This window comes from Hypanus sabinus, unplaced genomic scaffold, assembly GCF_030144855.1.
Source record: "Hypanus sabinus isolate sHypSab1 unplaced genomic scaffold, sHypSab1.hap1 scaffold_400, whole genome shotgun sequence".
Taxonomy (NCBI): Eukaryota; Metazoa; Chordata; class Chondrichthyes; order Myliobatiformes; family Dasyatidae; genus Hypanus; species Hypanus sabinus.
The window spans coordinates 148,410-168,408 of record NW_026781285.1 but is presented as its reverse complement, the minus strand read 5'-3'; the positions used below and the strand labels follow the sequence as shown (position 1 = coordinate 168,408).

The following is a 19,999-nucleotide window of genomic DNA, read 5'->3' as shown; positions in this document are numbered from 1 at the left end:
CAGTTGTTCGCAGTTCCAGCATGATATCCTTGTCCATGCATAGAATCTCAACTTCCAACAGACAGAGCAAGTCTCTCCCTACGAGATTACACCCCCGTCTGGTGGTGACAGTAAATGAAACCTCACACTGGTTCCCCTGGAATTCCACCTGCAGTGGCTGGGTACGTGAATACGTACGTTCCGTGCCTTCGAACACTGACAGAGTGATTGTAGCGTCTGATAGCTGGAATCCCTTTTCCGATACTATTTCCTGATCGAGAATGGTTGTGGTTGCCCTCATATCAATCATAAATGGAACTGGATTTCCAGCAACTTGCAATATTACATTGGGCTCTTCCTGAGGGTTGGCAGTCATGGTTGCAAGGATCTTCTTGTCAATTTCTAAACGGGTTGTTGTCCCCACCTGTCACTTGGTAGGTTTTTGTTCCCATTTCTGTTCCTCAGATATAGCCCGCTCGCGTCCTTCCCGCTGAGCATATTCACCTTTAATATTAGTTCCCTTCAGGGTTGATCGGGATTCGAAATTTGGGTCCTAATGATATGTCAAAACTCATCGCATTCGATTTTGGTCATTGTCAGGCCAATCCATATTATTTGTTTTAATCCTGTTGGCTAACTTAGTTGGTAAGCATTGGAGCAGTAGGGCATTGAACTCGGGGGAAAAATTCCCATCATTAAAGGCTTGGTCTCCTGCAAAGGTGCCGTAGCAGGACACAAGTCACTCCCAATAGTCTGGTCCCGATTCCCCAGGCTCAGGTTTGCATTCAAGTACTTTAGTGATGTTTACAGGTTGTTGGAGAGACCTTTCAAAGGCTTGAATGATCTGGTCTGTCTGTTCATTCTCATTATGGTTTTCCACCTGTTACTCCTGATAGCTGGAACTCCTGTCTCTCAATTCCGCCTTCCCTTTTTGCCTCTCATCAGCTGAGAGAATCATGCAGCAGTTAAATCTTGAGGAGTCGCATTAAACATTTGTGTAGTACTGTGGACACACTGAGCAAACTGTGCTGTTTTTTCTTTTCTATCTGGGGCCTGATTCATGATCATTATCATTTCTTGAGGCTTCCAGGGAGCATACACAGGAATCACAGAGGGCTGTCCGTCTTCCTATTCCGAGGGGGAGCGTTTGCTACTGCTGTTCAGGAGGATTTAAACTAATGTGGCAGAGGGATGGGAACAAGTGCAGAGAGACAGAGGGGTGAAGAATGACAGTAGAAGCAAAAAGTAGGAAGGTGAAAAGTAAACATGGCAGGCAGTCAAATCCAGGGCAAAAATCAAAAAGGGCCACTTTTCAACATAATTGTATAAGGGCTAAGAGTGTGGTAGAAACAAGCCTGAAGGCTTTGTGTGTCAATGCAAGGAGCATTTGTAATAAGGTGAATGAATTGAATGTGCAGATAGTTATTAATGAATATGATATAGTTGGAATCACAGAGACATGGCTTCAGGGTGACCAAGGATAGGAGCTCAACATCCAGGGATATTCAATATTCAGGAGGGATAGACAGGAAAGAAAAGGAGGTGGGGTAGCGTTGCTGGTTAGAGAAGAGATTAACACAATAGAAAAGAAGGAAATTAGCCTGGAGGATGTGGAATCGATATGGGTAGAGCTGCGTAACACTAAGGGGCATAAAACGCTGGTGGGATTTGTGTACAGGCCACCTAACAGTAGTAGTGAAGTTGGGGATGGCATTAAACAGGAAATTAGAAATGCGTGCAAAAAAGGAACAGCAGTTATAATGGGTGACTTCAATCTACATATAGATTGGGTGAACCAAATTGGTAAGGGTGCTGAGGAAGAGGATTTCTTAGAATGTGTGCCGGATGGTTTTCTGAACCAACACGTCGAGGAACCAACTAGGGAGCAGGTCATTCTAGACTGGGTATTGAGCAATGAGGAAGGGTTAGTTAGCAATCTTGTCATGCGATGCTCCTTGTGTAAGAGTCACCATAATATGGTGGAATTCTTCATTAAGATGGAGAGTGACATAGTTAACTCAGAACCAAATGTTCTGAAATTAACGACGGGCAACTTTGATGATGTGAGACTTGAAGTAGCTAAGACAGACTGGCAAATGATATTTAAAGGGTTGACGGTGGATAGAAACATAGAAAATAGGTGCAGGAGTAGGCCATTCAGCTGTTCGAGCCTGCACCGCCATTCAGTATGATCATGGCTGATCATCCAACTCAGAACCCTGTACCTGCTTTCTCTCCATAACCTCGATCCCTTTAGCCACAAGAGCCATATCTAACTCCCTCTTAAATATAGCCAATGAACTGGCCTCAACTGTTTCCTGTGGCAGAGAATTCCACAGATTCTCCACTCTTTGTGTGAAGACGTTTTTCCTCATCTGGGTCCTAAAAGTCTTCCCCTTTATCCTTAAACTGTGACCCCTCGTTCTGGACTCCCCCAACATCGGAAACAATCTTCCTGCATCTAGCCTGTCCAATCCCTTTAGAATTTTATATGTTTCAATAAGATTCCCCATCAATCTTCTAAATTCCAGTGAGTATAAGCCTAGTCGAACCAGTCTTCCTTCATATGAAAGTCCTGTCATCCCAGGAATCAATCTGGTGAACCTTTTGATTAGGGGACTAAAACTGCACACAGTACTCTAGGTGCGGTCTCACCAAGGCCTTGTACAACTGCAGTAGAACCTCCCTGCTCCTGTACTCAAATCCTTTTGCAATGAATGCCAGCATACCTTTCGCCTTTTTCACCGCCTGCTGTACCTGCATGCCTCCCTTCAATGGCTGGTGTACAATGACACCCACGTCTCGTTGTACCTCCCCTTTTCCTAAACGGCCACCGTTCAGATAATAATCTGTTTTCCTGTTCTTGCAACCAAAATGGATTACCTCATATTTATCCACATTAAATTGCATCTGCCAAGAATTTGCCCACTCACCTAACTTATTAAAGTCACCCTGCATCCTCTTAGCATCCTCCTCACAGCTAACACCGCCGCCCAGCTTCGTGTCATCCGCAAACTTGGAGATGCTGCATTTAATTCCCTCATCTAAATAATTAATATATATTGTAAACAACTGGAGTCCCAGCACTGAGCCTTGCGGTACGCCACTAGTCACTGCCTGCCATTCTGAAAAGGTCCAGTTTACTCCCACTCTTTGCTTCCTGTCTGCCAGACAATTCTCTATCCACATCAATACCATACCCCCAATACCGTGTGCTTTAAGTGTACACACTAATCTCCTGTGTGGGACCTTGTAAAAAGCCTTTTGAAAATCTAAATATACCACATCTACTGGCTTTCCCCTATCGACTCTTATTAGTTACTTCTTCAAAAAATTCTATAAGGTTCGTCAGACATGACTTTCCTTTCACAAATCCATGCTGAATTTGTCCGATGATTTCACCTTTTTCCAAATGTGCTGTTATCACATCTTTGATAACCGACTCTAGCATTCTCCCCACCACCGACATCAGACTAACCGGTCTATAATTCCCCGGTTTTTCTCTCCCTCCTTTTTTTAAAAAGTGGGGTTACATTAGCCACCCTCCAATCCTCAGGAACTAATCCAGAATCTAAGGAGTTTTGAAAAATTATCACTAATGCATCCACTATTTCTTGGGCTACTCTGGGATGCAGACCATCTGGCCCTGGGGATTTATCTGCCTTTAATCCCTTCAATTTACTTAACACCACTTTCCTACTAACATGTATTGCCCTCTGTTCCTCCATCTCACTAGACCCTCGGTCCCTTACTATTTCCGGAGGGTTATTTATGTCCTCCTTAGTGAAGACAGAACCAATGTAGTTATTCAATTGGTCTGTCATGTCTTTGTTCCCTATGATCAATTCACCTGTTTCTGACTGTAAAGGTCCTTACATTTGTCTTGACCAATCTTTTTCTTTTCACATATCTGTAAAAGCTGTTACAGACATTTTTTATGTTCCCTGCCAGTTTTCTCACATAATCTTTTTTCCCTTTCCTAATTAAGCCCTTTGTCCTCCTCTGCTGGTGTCTGAATTTCTCCCGGTCCTCAGGTATGCCGCTTTTTGTTGCTAATTTATATGTTTCTTCTTTGGACTTGATACTATCCTTAATTTCCCTTGTCAGCCACCAGTGCACTACCTTCCCTGGTTTATTCTTTTGCCAAACTGGGATGAACAATTGTTGTAGTTCATCCATGCAATCTTTAAATGCTTGCCATTGCATATTCACCGTCAACCCTTTAAGTATCATTTGCCAGTCTATCTGAGCTAATTCACATCTTATACCTTCAAAGTTGCCTTTCTTTAAGTTCAGAACCTTTGTTTCTGAATTAACTATGTAACTCTCCATCTTAATGAAGAATTCAACCACATAATGGTCACTCTTACCCAAGGGGACTCGCACGACAAGATTGCTAACTAACCCTTCCTTTTTGCTCAATACCCGATGTAGAATGGCCTGCTCTCTAGTTGGTTCCACAACATTCATATGCAATGGCAAGCATTTAAAGATTGCATGGATGAACTACAGCACGTTTTAAGTTTTTCAGCTTAAACCTATTCCCCCTCGTGTTAGCTGTTTCAGCCCTGGGGAAAAAGCCTCTGGCTATCCACACGACCAATGCCTCTCATCATCTTATACACCTGCATGAATTTCTTGCATGATTTTCTCCGGGCTGAATAAGAGGATGAGCTCACTGTGGTTTTGACGTTCTCTCTCTCTCTCTCTCTCTCTCTCTCTCTCTCTCTCTCCTTGTGTCTAATGTCACAGTCCCGCCTCACTCAGGCACCTAAAGTGACACTCACAGTAAGCGAACCTGCGGTCTCATAACACAATGCACCTCTAAAGTCTGACAGCAGACTAGCAAGTGAATCTCCGATGGTGCAGAGTCAAAAACTAAAAAGTTGCCAGCCTGAGTCAGGGCTTTGGGGTTCCAGAGAGAGATGGGGTCTAGAGTTTACCAGGAGGAGGAGGAGGAATCAGACCAGCAGGATATGGCTACAAAAGAAAGGTCAGAAACATTTGGAAACTGGTTGACCGGAAAAAAAGGTGGTTAATTTCGGGCAGCAAATGTGGAGAGGAACTAAAAAGACAATGTTTAGGCAGAGCCCCTTCCGCATGCCTAGCCTGTGTACTCCGCTGCTTTGTTGTTCTCTAAATTGCAGAGTTCCTCCAGCGTTTTGTGTGTGTGCGTCTCTGTATTTCCAGCAACTGCAGAATCTCCTGTGTTTTATAACTGCATTTTACTTTGGCGTTAGATACACGTTGATATTGAGTATATTGTTTATGGGAGCCGCTTTCTGCATTAAGACAGCTGCAGATTTTTCTATACACACTATATAAAAAAAAATGAGGCATGGGCATTGAACCGGTGCTGGCAGAAATGTTTAATGGCACCGTGATTACCCATAGGGCCATGCGTTAAGAATTTCGGCGGTACTGAGGCGCTGATGAAATGCGCAGTACACAGAAGGGTTTGAAAATGTCAGGTGCAGGTAATAGCGATTCTCCGTGTTTTTATCTTAAACACCGACTTCGCGACAATTCCTGTGAAATCTGGACACCGTGGCCAACAATCCCGGGACAGTCCTGCTCTTGTCCCTGGCTCTCAGCTCCACGATCCGTACACGGGCCCCGGGGAGCTTCCGGCTGCTGAGTGAATGGGAACCGATGGATCTTTCAGACAGAGCTGAGCTCCAGCTATAATAAAGGCAAGGATTAGGAACTCAGAGAAAGGGAACAAAATCTTTTACATCACCAGTTGAGAAAATCACCTTTGTTCTACCTCCAATCACTAATAAGAGAAAATCTGAAGATGCTGGAAATCCAAGCAACATGCACAAAATGCTGGAGGAATTCAGCATTAGTACTCTTTTCCATTGATGCTGCCTGGCCTGCTGAGTTCCTCCAGCATTTTGTGTCTGTTGCTTGTTCTACCTCCTATTGCTCTGGACTTTTCTACTGGTGAGAACATGTTTTGTCCCATTCTCTCTGGGTACATAATGATATCAAACACCTTTGCCCTGGGCAGCAAGTAGCTTTCACATCACAAATGTGCCAGACTCCAATGAGACAGACTACTGCCCTTCCCTTCATATTCATTGGCATTGCAATCACTGAGTTCACCACTGTCAGTCTCTGTCTGATGTGTGTATTGTGGCGATGCAAATGTTGCTGGAGAATTGGGGGAGGCTTCAGGGGAATATAGAAACTGAGTTCACCACTGTCATTCATTGGGGGGGGGAGGGTTCAGGGGCTCTATTTATGTAGAATACAGAAACTGGTGATACTTGTGTGTATTCTGGTGTTGCAAAAGTTGCTGGAGAATTTGCAAGTGGGAAGAAGTGGAATGATATTTGGAAATCTGACTTGTTAAAGCATAACTTAGCAAGCAAACAACATAGGGACAACATGCAAAAACTTTGGTGAGAAAATCCTTCATTACCCATTACAGGCCTGCTACATAGGTTATGTGAGAGTGTAGATGAACTGGATTGAACCCAGAGGAGATCAAAGTTCCTATTGACTGTGATTTTCTAGCTGTGAAAATGAATACCTCTCTATATAAAATTCACCGTGCACATCTTGTCACTGGGTAAAAAAAATGCACAGTGCAAGATTTATGTACACACTGGTTATTACAAATTAGAGGGGGTATTGGAGGGAAGATGGGGAGACTGTAGTGTCCCTGATGCCCTCACTTACAAGAAGTGCATCCAGCTGCAGCTTGTAACCCTGCACTTTAAGGAGCTGGAACTTGAAACGCATATGGGAATTGATGGTCATTCCAGATACTAGCACTCTGCCCAGTCAGGAGATGATTTATCTTCCAACTTGGGTTTAACCTCACTGTAACAGTGTGATACCAAATCAAATCTTGGCAACTCAAGTAATCTCATCTAAACTGTTGTCCTAAGCTCATTGATGGATTTTGTAAATCTTTTACAGGTTAAAAATGGGAAGGAATATGTCTCCAGGAATCTCAAACACGGCACAACAGTTTTTTTGTCTCTGTCTAGATATTTAAGAAGTGGAGCGAGGGATTCAATCGACCATCCTTCCTGCTCAGACTGTGGGGAGGGATTCACTCGGTCATCTGACCAACTAACAAGCCCGGCATTTTACACAGGAGAGAGGCCATTCACCAGCACAGACAGTGGGAATGGATTCGCTCGGTCATTTCAACTGAAGGTACATCATCAAGTTCACACTGGGCAAGGCCATTCACCTGTTCTGTGTGTGAGAAAGGATTCTGTCGGGCATCCCACCTGTGGACACACGAGTCAGATGACACTGGGCAGAGGCTGGTCATCTGCTCAATTTCGGGGAAGGGATTCTTTCAGTCATCTGACCTAATGGCACACCAGCGTGTTCACACCAGGGGGCAGGCATTCACATGCACAGTCTGTGGGAAGGGATTCACTGCGTCATCCAACCTACAGAGACATCAGTGAGTTCACACTGGGGAGAAGCCGTTCACCTGCTCGGTCTGTGGGAAGGGATTCTCTCAGTCATCCAACCTACAGAATCATCAGCGAGTTCACACTGGGGAGAAGCCGTTCACCTGTTCAGAATGTGGGATAGGATTCACTCAGTCATCCCAACTACTGGCACATCAGTCAGTTCATAATGGGGAGTGGCCATTCACCTGCTCAGTTTGTGGGAAGGGATTCACTCAGTCATCCCACCTACAGAGTCAACAGCGAGTTCACACAGGGGAGAAGCCGTTCACCTGCTCAGTCTGTGGGAAGGGATTCACTCAGTCATCCCAACTACAGAATCGTCAGTGAGTTCACACTGGGGAGTGGCCGTTCACCTGCTCAGAATGTGGGAAAGGATTCACTCAGTCATCCACCCTACTGAGTCATCAGTAGTGTTCACACTGGGGAGAGGCCATTCACTTGCTCAGTCTGTGGGAAGGGATTCTCTCACTCATCCATCCTACAGCGTCATCAGCGAGTTCACACTGGGGAGAAGCCGTTCACCTGCTCAGTCTGTGGGAAGGGATTCACTCAGTTATCCAGCCTACAGAGTCATCAGCGAGTTCACACTGGGGAGAAGCCATTCACCTGCTCAGTCTGTGGGAAGGGATTCACTCAGTTATCCAGCCTACAGAGTCATCAGCGAGTTCACACTGGGGAGAGGCCATTCACCTGCTCAGACTGTGGGAAGAGTTTCACTCGGTCATCCCAACTACTGGCACACCAGTCAGTTCATACTGGGAAGAAGCCATACACCTGCTCAGTCTGTGGGAAGGGATTCTCTGAGTCATCCAGATTACTGAGTCATCAGCGAGTTCATACTGGGGAGAAGCCATTCACCTGCTCAGACTGTGGGAAGGGATTCACTCAGTCATCCAATCTACAGAATCATCAGCGAGTTCACACTGGGGAGAAGCCATTCACCTGCACAGTATGTGGGAAGGGATTCACCCGGTCATCCACCCTACTGAGTCACCAGCGAGTTCACACTGGGGAGATGCCATTCACCTGCTCAGTCTGTGGGAAGGGATTCACTCAGTTATCCAGCCTACAGAGTCATCAGCGATTTCACACTGGGGAGAAGCCATTCACCTGCTCAGTCTGTGGGATAGGATTCACTCAGTCATCCCACCTACAGAGTCAACAACGAGTTCACACTGGGGAAAAGGCATTCACCTGCTCAGACTGTGGGATAGGAATCACTCGGTCATCACATCAACTGGCACAGCAGTCAGTTCACAGTGGGGACTGGTCGTTGTTATGAATCCCTGGGTTTCGTTTGCGGTGGACTGTCATTTTAAGAGAGAGAGACAGAGATTAGGATGCTGACTCAGTCTGACTTGCAGCTTGTTTTCATTGCTCGCAGCTTGTTTAATTTTAACCGAGGACACAGACACTCAGAGTCAGACGGAGACAAAGGAGGAAAAATGGAAGGATCGAAACCAGGGAACTAGTGGCCAAGGGTCACTGTTTGGAACTTTCCTATGCCCACAAGGACAGGTTAATTATCGATTCACCGTACATCAAATGTGTGGTTGTCATCTCGTTTGATCCTTAAGAGTGGATCGGATTTGGTGCATCCTGTGGAGACCACTTATGTGTTAACCCTTGCCTGGCTGTGGTGTGGTAGTTCACGAAGATGATACCGCTTGTGACAAGTCACTTTCGATGATTATTTGTATGTGGATTTGGAACAATGACGGATAAAATCTCCAGCAACTGTTCTCTCGTTTTACCACCGTGGAACCTGTGCAATTCTACATATTTGCCTTCTCTCACCATTTACCCTGGATTATAAGTCTCTCTCTCTCATCGCCTATTCTGTAGTTGAACTGAACTTTAATACTTTACCATCTCAATACTGTAAGCCTTGTTTCCCCCGAGCTCAATAGTTTGGGAGTTATATTTACACACATTTATAAACTTAACACTGTTAACTTCTGTTTATCTTGTTTAAGTTGCAATTTTACAAGTAGATTCTAATAAAGACAGATTTAACATCAAAACCATACTCGAGGTGTAGTCTATTGCTGCTGGCTTGTTTCTAAAGCATTATGGTTCATAACAAATTTGGGGCCTGCGTCTGGGTTATGAACAAATTTGGGGGCTATTCATCGATGAATTATCGATTGGATTGGGTAAATCCCTTTTGATTTATTTGTGTGTGGAAATCAGCAGCAATGGACATTTATAAATTTCTGGAAGTGCCAACCCCTAAGGCATTAGGAAAAGCCAAAAAGAATGAATTGCTGACTGTTGCTAATGGGCTGAATCTTAAGCAGGTAAGGGGGTGTGACGGACTAGGGCAAGCATAAAACTGGGAAAGGAGGTAAAGGTAAACCATTAGGGGTTTTATTATAAAATATAGGCATCCACCCCCTTTCTCGGAGACTGAGATCCCTGTTTCAACCGGTAATGCTGTGCATTGCAATGTGTTCAACTCTCAGTCCTCGATTATCTAAATGAAAGGGTTATCACATTTGATCTTTCTTTATATGATGACCCAACCATTTCAGGGATCAGTCTGTTGAAACTTCATTGCACTCTCTATAACAAATACTCTCCAATCACTTTTTTTAATCCTCTGTGCAAAAAAATGTCCATCATCCGCAGCCCCGTGTTGCCCCAACCACTCACCTCCTACCCCTGTCATTGGCCCCACTTGCAGGACAACCGTCTGTCGGTGTTTCCCCCCCTATGTGAATCCCTCTGCTCGCCACCACCGTGGGCTCAGACATTTCCACAGATTTCCACCGGGACAAACATCTTGTCTGCTCCCTCTCACACCATCTTTTTCCTTTCAATAAAATCCCTCCTCTCCCTCCCCAGGGAACTGGCATCAAACCGACGGGCCGAGCGGTCTCCACCTCTCGGCGACACATCAGACTCCGGCCGCAGGAGACGCTTCAGAAACGCCCCAACTTCTCTTGGAGGGAAATGGAAATAAATCAAAAAACGGACATTTACTCTGCTGTGATGTGGAGTTTGAGGCTGGAGCGGGAGGCAAACTCAGCGGGGGTAATGCCCTCTGGAATTGTCCACCTCTGCGACTGGTGGTAACAAGTGATTGACATGGCTTTGCACGAATGGGAATAGCGCAGCCCCTGAATCCTCTGTTGACAGCGGTGGGGGGGGAGGGCTGGTCACGTGATTATTAGCCCATCTATTAAACTGATAAAGCCCGAGCTCACCAGCGCATGGATGACGTAAGACGCTGTGCACGTAAGGGCTGATCCGGTGTGGGAAGCCCATGCGTGACGTCAGGCGCGAGGGGGGTCTGTGCGACACGACCTGTGGGGATGCGCTCTCATTTAAATGCACCTTAGTGCGTTTCTTATGATTTCAGAGGGACAACAACATTAATCACGTGTTTCATTACTGAATCCACTGTTGTGAGATGTAAAGTCACTTGTTATGTGTCTGGCTGGGCCGTGTTGTTTTGGGGGCTATTGATCGATTAATTATCTATTTGATTGGGCATATCCCTTTTGATTTATTTGTGTGTAGAAATCAGCAGCAGTGGATATTGATAAATTTCTGTAGGTTGGATGACTGAGTGAATCCCTTCCCACGTACTTCCGCATCCAGGTCATCCACTCTTGGTCTTCCTGAAATCATTCTTTGAAACTTCTCCGGACCCACTCAAATACAAACACATCTTTTGCTCAGATAATAAGTCGTATGTACACGTCGGAATCTGCGCACAATACACCAACAGTGATCTGCCCAATGCGTTATAAAGCTATAGTATCGCATCCCTGCTCTTATATTGCTAACATTGCAGTTGTCATCCTTAATCAACTCCATTTGCAAGCAAACCTTTAGGGCCTCTTGCTCAAGGACTCACAAGCACTTATGCACCTCTAATTTTTTCAAGTTTCTCCCATTTATTTTTTTTCTACGCCCAATTACTTATACCAAATGTACATGACATGCATACACTGTATTTCAACTGCTACTTTGCTGGCATTATCCAGGCCTATCAAAGTCCTTCTGCAGACTCCCGCTTTGCTCTAAACTTCCTGTCCCGTACCTATCTTTGTATCAACCGCAATGTTCGTCACCAAGGTATCAATTCTGTCATCCATAACATTCAGATTTAACATGAAATGATGCGGTCTCAATACTGACCCCTACAGAACAGCATTAGTTACCGACAGCAAAACAGAATTGCCCACATTATTCTGACTCTTTCTCCCTTGTCAGTACAAGTTTCTTCCCTGTAATTCCATGAGCTGTGATCCTGTTAAGCAGCCTCACGTGCAGCACCTTAGAAACTTAGAAAACCTGCAGCACGTTACAGGCCCTTTGGCTCACAAAGCGATGTCGAACATGTCCTTGCTCTAGAAATGTCAAGGGTTACCTACAGTTCTCTATTTTTCTAAGCTCCGTGTACCTATCCAGGAGTCTCTTAAAAGACCCTATCATGTCCGCCTCCACCACCATTGCCGGCAGCCCATTCCAACCACTCACCACTCTCTATGTAAAAAAAACATACCCCTGACATCTCCTCCGTACCTACTTCCAAGCATCTTCAAACTATGCCCTCTCGTGCTAGCACTTTCAGCCCTGGGAAAAAGCCTCTAACTATCCACACGATCAATGTCTCTCATTTTCATGGACACTTTTATCAGGACACCTCTTATCCTCCATCACTCCAAGGAGAAAAGACTGAGTTCACTCAACCTATCCCTATCCAAACAACATCCTCGTAAATCTCCTCAGCACCCTTTCTATGGCTTCCACATCCTTCCTGTAGTTTGGCGACCAGGACTGAGCACAGTACTCCAAGTGGGGTCTGACCAAAGTCCTACATAGCTGCAACATTACATCTCGGCTTTTAAACTCAAGCCTGCGGATGATTAAGGCCAACGCACAGTATGGCTTCTTAACCACAGAGTCAACCTACATAGCAGCTTTGAGTGTCCTGTGGACTCCGTCCCCAAGATCCCTCTGTTCCTCCACACTGCCAAGAGGCTTACCATTAATACTATATGCTATCATATTTGACCGAAGCAAATGAACCACATCACACTTCTTTGGGTTGAACTCCATTTGCTGCTTCTCAGCCCAGGTTGCAGACTATCAATATCCCCCTGCAACCTAACCCAACCTTTGTGTCATCAGCAAATTTACTAAACCGTACTCCACTTCCTCATCCAGGTCATTTATTAAAGTCACGAAGGGTAGGGGTCCCAGAACCGATCCCTGAGGCAGACCACTGGTCACCGACCTCCATGTAGAATATGACCAGTCTACAACCACTCTTTGTCTTCGGTGAGCAAGCCAGTTCTGGATGCACAAAGCAATGTGTTCTTGGATCCCATGCTTCCTTACTTTTTCAATCAGCCTTGCTTGGGGTACCTTGTTGAAGATCATCTGAAAATCCAAGCAAACAACATACACTGCCTCTGCTTTATCTACCTTGCCTGTTATTTCCGCAAAGTATTCCAAGAGATTTGTCAGTCAAGATTTCCTTGAAGGAATCCGGCTGACTTTTGGCCTACTTCATCATGTTTCCCCAATTACAGTACCCAAAAAACACACTCTTAGTACACTCTAACATCTTCCTGACCACTAAGGTCAGACTGTCCAATAATAATAACTGTCCAAACAATAATAACTGTCCAATAATTTTCCTCTTAAATTGTGGAGTGGACATTGCAAATTTCTGGTCCACCAGAACCGTTCCAAAATCTAGTGATTTGTTGATAGATCATTACTCATCACTTGAAGAGAAAACTAAGGGGGAACTTCTTCATTCAGAGGCGGGGAGAGTGTGCACCGAGCTGCTGAGGCAAGTGGCAGGGACGATTGTAATCTTTAAGAGAAGTTTGCTTAGGTCACTGGATGAGAAGCATATGGAGGGCGATGGTCCAGGTGGAAGTTATTGGAACTCGGAAGATTAATGCTTTAGCACGGACTAGACTGGCCGAATGGCATTTTCCTGTGTTGTAGTGTTTTATGACTCTAATGCCTTCACAATCTCTTCAGCTACCTCTTTCTGAACTCTGCGGTGTCTTATCTACCTTCAGGCCTTTCAGCTTCAAAAACACCTTCTCTCCTTGGTAAAAGCATGTATCCTCACTTCTGCCCCAGGTACTAAGATTTCTGCAAGCAGCGGATCAATGTCCATATCTCAGTTTTTTTCCTGTGTGTATAGAGAAATCTGCTGCTGTTTTAACGCAGAAAGCGGCTTCCAGAAACAATATACTCAATTTCAACTTGTAGCTAATGCCAAAGTAAAACGCAGGTATAAACCACAAGATATTCTGCAGTTGCTGGAAATACAGAGACGCACACACACAAAATTCTGGAGGAACTCTGCAGTTCAGGCAGCAACTAAGCAGCGGAGTCCACAGTGTAGGCATGCTGAAGAGGCTCGGTCTAAAGGTTGTCTATTTATTTCCTCTCTGCATTTGCTGCCTGATTTGTTGATTTCCAGCAGTATTTTCCAGAAATTAACCACCAATTTTTCCGGTCAACCATATCCAGCTGGTCTGATTCCTCCTCCTCCTCGTAAACTCGAGACCCCATCTCTCTCTGGAGCCCCTGACTCAGGCTGGGAACAATTTGGTTTTTGATTCTGCTCCATCGAAGTTTCACCCACGAGTCTGCTGTCACAATTTAGAGGGGCATTGTGTTGCGAGACCGCAGTTTCGTTCGCTGTGAATGTCGCTTTAACTGCCTGAGTGAGGAGGTGAGGAGGGACTGTGACGAGAGAGAGAGAGAGAGAGAGAGAGAGAGAGAGAGGAGAGGAGAGGAGAGGAGAGGAGAGGAGAGGAGAGAGGAGAGAGAGGAGAGAGAGGAGAGAGAGGAGAGAGAGGAGAGAGAGGAGAGAGAGGAGAGAGAGGAGAGAGAGGAGAGAGAGGAGAGAGAGGAGAGAGAGGAGAGAGAGGAGAGAGAGAGAGAGAGAGAGAGAGAGAGAGAGAGAGAGAGAGAGAGAGAGAGAGAGAGAGAGAGAGAGAGAGAGAGAGAGAGAGAGAGAGAAAAAGAAAGAAAGAAAAGCTGTTGGAAATTCAGCTTGCCACTTCAGCGTGTGACTGCTATAGGCTACAACTGTTCCATGCCCAAAAGGTTGGGTTAATCTGATCATCGGCACGCAGTGCACAACGGATGTGTGACTGTTACTTCGCATCATCCATATGTGTGGATTTGCTGGAGTATCCTGTGGTATCACTTTTGTTGTCCCTTACCTGGAATCGGGGTGTTCTGTGGTAATCACTTGAAGACGATATTCCTGTGACTGTCACCTGGTGATATTTCTAAGTGGATTTCGGAACTAATCGACGGATAAGATCTTCGGCGACTGTTATTTCGTTTACCCAGCGTGGAATGTGTGTGAAATTCTTCGTAATTGCCTTCTCTCTACATTTTCGTGTGGATTTACAAATCTCTCCTCTCACTCACATTTTCCGTGGATTACTGAACTTTTCCACTTTACCATCTGAAGACTTTAAGCATTGTTTCCCAAGCTTGATATTGTGGGAGCTATACATACGCATAACACTGTTAACTTCTGTTTATTTCCTTTAATCTTTTATATTTGGAGTGGAAACTAATAAACATAGTGGTTTTCACATCGAAACCAGACTCCGTTAGTGATCTGTTGCTGCTGGTACGTAACAATTGCAACAACCCAGCTGTCTGAGGCACAGTCCTTTAAAATTGGTGAAAATGGCCCAAAACGTTGAAAAGAGCGGAGAAGAAGGAGTTTAACCAACTTCGTCCGGAGCCCTGAAGAACGTCACAACCACCGTGAGCACATCGTCTTGTTCAGCCCGGAGAAAATCATGCAGGGAATTCATGCAGGTGTATAAGATGATGAGAGGCATTGGTCGTGTGGATAGTCAGAGGCTTTTTCCCAGGGCTGAAACGGCTAACACGAGGGGGAATCGGTTAAGCTGCTTGGAAGTAGGTACGGAGGAGATGTCAGAGCTAATTTCTTTTTAAGCAGACTGATGTGTGTGTGGAATGCACTGCCAGCGACGGTGGTAGAGGCGGATACAATAGGGTCTTTTAAGAGACTCTTAGATAGGTACACGGAGCTTAGGAAAATGGGTGGCTATGCAGTAGGGTAATTCTAAGCATTTTCTAGAGTAAGTTACATGGTCGGCACAACATTCTGGGCCAAAGCATCGGTTATATGTTATAGATTTCTGTGATTTTATGAAATTCAAGGGAAATCTCCTATCCCACAGAGTGGTAACTAGTTGCAACCTGTAATCTCAGGGAGAGTGAGAGGGGAACGGCATATACTGATATGAAACAGAAACTTGGGCAGGGACCAGATGGGCTGAGTGGCCTCTCTTAGTGTACAGTGTGAGAGTGGTACAGATAGTAAGTACCTGAGACAGGGGATTTGATACAGAACTGATTTATCTTTCACAGATCCACAATATTAAAAGCCAGTCTAGATTAAGACTAACATCAGCAGAACAGACTCCTCCAATGCTCAGGGACCAGGGTTCAGTCCTGGGTGCGATGAGCAGCCGCAAGAACTGCAGAATCTGACAGTAACAGTCCCTCATGAACCTGCAGCTGCCTTCAGTCACCGTGATGGTTAAACATTTAACACGGAGCTGATTTGAACTTCCTCCCTGATGTGAAGTTGCTGGTGTTGCAGCAGCTGGGATGACTGAGTAAAACTCTATGCTCACTCCGGACAGAAATGTGGCCTCTATTGATTGTGAACTCACCGGAGCATCACAAGGTGGGTTAACTGAATGAGTCTCTTCGCACACACGGAGCAGGTGAACGGCCGCTTCCCAGAGCGAAGCTGTCGGTGTATCTGCGATGGCCGACTGAATCCCTTCCAAAATGAGAGCCAGTGAATGACGTCACAGTGCTCTGAACGTCATGGCGATGTATCCAATCAGATCACGTACATGGACACGTGTTCGGGCTCTCCTTGTAGCGAGTGGGGCGCTGTCTTCTCCAGCATCTCCGCCTCCACATTCAAGGATCGGCGGCATTCAAGCGCTGGTGAACTGACAGATACTGACAGTCCCATAGACAAGTCCTTTGCCTTTTCCACACTGTTAAAAGTTTACAAAGCACGTCGGTGGGTGAAGGACAACATTTCAACTCAAATAACTTTAGTCTCCATGGTGCCTTCTGATAAATAAAACATTTTCACAGTTCAAAACAAGTTGGAGGATCAAGACTTCATCTTCTAACTGGCCACAGTTCCGGCATCAGGCAGAACATCAAACTCTCCGCTTCCCTCTCTGTGTCAAAATGGATCATTCCTCCCCTTCATCAGTCTGTGACTTGGCTCAGTTTGTCTGTCTCCTTCGCATTCTGAGCATGCGCCACACACCTACTGAGATCACATTTTATTTACACGGCTGTGACTAGAGACTTTCTGACTATTATGTCCCTCCCGGCATTTGACGGTGGTAAACTCAGAGTCAGCAATGGTATTGAACATCGGGAGTAGGTGATTAAGCTTTTTCGTTGGAGATCGATAAACTGCCGGTAGTGTGTGTCTGGATGAGTGGGTCATTTTCAGACTGGAAGGAGGTAGCGTTTGGAGTACCCCAGAGAGCAGTCCCTGACCACAGTTGTTCACAGTTTAATGTCCTGGCGCAGGCAGCGAGATGTGAGATGTCCCAGTCTGCTGGTGAGGCAGAAAGAGTGGAGTTGGGGGAGGGGAGGCCATTCACATGCAATTTCGTAGCTTTGCAATCAGTACATAGTGCACTGTGGGGCTGCAGTGGCGGGTTCCAATCTGCTAATTAGATTTGCTGACGGCACTACATTGATCGGCCGAATCCCAAATAATAACGAGGCAGCCGACAGAGAAGAAGTCATCACCCCGACACAGTGGTGTCAAGAAAACAACCTTTCCCTCATTGTAACGAAAACAAAGGAGCTGGTTGTGGATTACAGGAGGAATGGAGACAGGGAACAAATTCAACATTTCCAAGTCTGTTATTGACACAAATGCACATTTTAGTATTGATCATGACACAATGTACTTTAAATATCGTTAATGACATAAAACATATTTACAGATTGTTACTGACAGAGAATCGTATAATTTGTGTTCCGCGTATTATCTGAATGTACTTGCCTGTGATGCTGCAACGTCAGTGTTTCTCTGTCCCTGTACCTTCCCGTACTTGAGCACTTGGCAGTAAATTCAACAGGACCTGAGAAATCTCAGTGAGATTTGATTAGTGATGATCATCTTGGCAGCTCGGTAGGTCGAATGTATGAGACAGTACACTGTTGAATGCAAAACCCTGAGCATTGTCGATGATCAGAGGGATCTTAGACTCCAAGTTTATCGCTCCCTGAGAGAGACTGCACAGATTGTTCGGGTGGTTAAGAGGGCAAATGACATGGTTGTCTTTATTAGTTGAAGCAGTGAGTTCAAAAGTCGGGAAGTTGTGTTGCGGCTGTTACGAGCCTGCGGTGGTACTGAGACTTTCTTTAAGAGCGCCGGCGTGAGGAGGCGGGACTATGACGTCAGTCACAGGCTGACAGCGCTGACTGTGGACTGAACCATCAGAGAGAGAGAGGCAGTCGGCCAGGAGAGAGGGAGAGAGGGGGAGAGGGGGAGAGAGGGAGAGGGGGTGAGGGGGAGAGGGGGTGAGGGGGAGAGAGAGAGAGAAAGACTGGAAAAGCTGATCGCTTCAGTTAGTCGCAGCTGAGGATTGGAACTCTCCTATGCCCGCAAGAGTGGGTTGATCATCGGTACAGAGAACCGCAACGAATGTGTGTGGCTGTCACTTCGTATAATCCATAGGAGTGGGTTTTGGAATATCTTGTGTTAACCCTTGCCTGGGCATGTTCTTGTGGTAACCCCTGGAAGACGGCATTCCTGTGATAGGTCACTTTCGCTGATGACTCGTATCTGGACAGATTCAGCGGATAAGAACTTCGACGGCGGTTGGTTGAAGTAACGGCCGTTTCCCTACGTTTCACCCTGGATTACAAATATCTCTCTCCCATCGTTTATTCCGTGGATTACTGAACTTTCCTACTTTACCATCTCAAGACTCTAAGCTTTGTTCCCTCAGTCTCGATAGTCTGGGAGATATATTTACACACATATACACATAACACTGTTAACTTCCCTTCATTTCGTTAAGTTACTATATTATAAGTCGATACTACTAAAGATAATGGTTTTAACATCAAAACCAGACTCCAGTGTGAACTCTAGTGCTGCTGGTTCGTTTCTAAAACGCCACAGTTTGGAACACATTTTTATAAAACTAGTTAGACCACATCTGGAGTGTTTCATACAGTTGTGGTCGCCCACATTCTCGGAAGGATGTCGGGGCTTTGGAGAGGGCGCAGAAGAGGTTTACCAGGACACTGCCTGGATTAGAGGGCATGAGCTATAACGAGAGGCTGGACAAACTTGTGTTGTTTTCTCCAGAGCGGCGCAGGCTGGGGTGAGACTGGATGGACGTTTATAAGATTACGAGAGGAATAGATAGAGTGGACAGTCGATATATTTTTCCTGGGGGTTGAAATGTCTAATACATTTAAGGTGAGTGGAGATGTGAGCGGCGTTTGCGTCTTTCCACAGAGTAGTGGGTAAACGGACATCTGTCTGGGGTGAGAGACCAAAGCGGCCATGTGATCCCGTTTCCTGTTCACGTTTTCTGCAGATCTGCAGCATCTGCGGGTCACTGCTCTACCTGTACGTGTAGCTTCATCTTTCCCCGTTCAGACAAGGCGGTGAGCACCGGATCTGTCACGTCCTCTCGTTGTGGTGGACAATATGGTTTTTTTTCGGCAATATTTTCAGCATGTTTCATTCCACTGTTTTTACCTGCTGAAGTGCTGCCGATGTTTCTGGGTGTCTGACACACTTATGTGAGAATTTAGCATTTATAATTATCTGAGCTTCTCATAAATGTGTGCAGTTCAGTTAAGCTTCACTCCACTACTTCCAAAGCAACAACCCAGTCAGTCAAACAGTCGGCACAGTTAAAATAGTTTATTACATCTTTTTTTCATTTTGTACTATTTATATAATTTAACAATGTGATATTTATATTCTTATATTAAATCACAATTGTTAAAATCTATGGTTAAAAATTAGGTTCTACTTCTGAACGTATTTCATGACATATGCCGGTGCTATTAAACCTGATTCTGATATTAATATGGGAGACCCACCACCAGTCACCTGATCCCACTTACAGCAGATCGTAATGAGAGATTAAAGCCTTTTCTATTTACTTGCGTTCCTCAGAAAGAGAACTGTTCAGTTTCCTTCTGTGGTTCCAGAGCAGAAGCTCAGTCTGTCTAATATTTGCACACAATTAAAATGGGGAATTTGTTTATTATCATCATGTACTGAACGACAGTTCAAATCTTCCCTGACGTACCATCCACACAGATCGATACATTACAACGGTACATCGAGCTGATATACGATAAAACAATAACTGTAACAAAGCATTATGGCTGCAGAGAAAGTGCAGTGCAGATAGACATATGGTGCAGGGTCACGTCGAGTTACATTGTGAGGTCGAGTCCATTTTATCATTCATTTGGCTTATAACTGCAGACAGGAAGCCATCCTTCAG

At 45.2% G+C, this 19,999-nt stretch overlaps 1 long non-coding RNA gene and 1 pseudogene across 1 annotated transcript in view; one reads left to right on the top strand and one right to left on the bottom strand.

Moving 5' to 3' along the window:
* The window catches only part of LOC132388766 (uncharacterized), a 137,697-nt gene that overhangs the window by 5,428 nt on the left and 112,270 nt on the right, over positions 1 to 19,999 (bottom strand). The window lies entirely within an intron of this gene.
* On the top strand, positions 7,317 to 8,919 carry LOC132388758 (zinc finger protein 229-like; annotated as a pseudogene).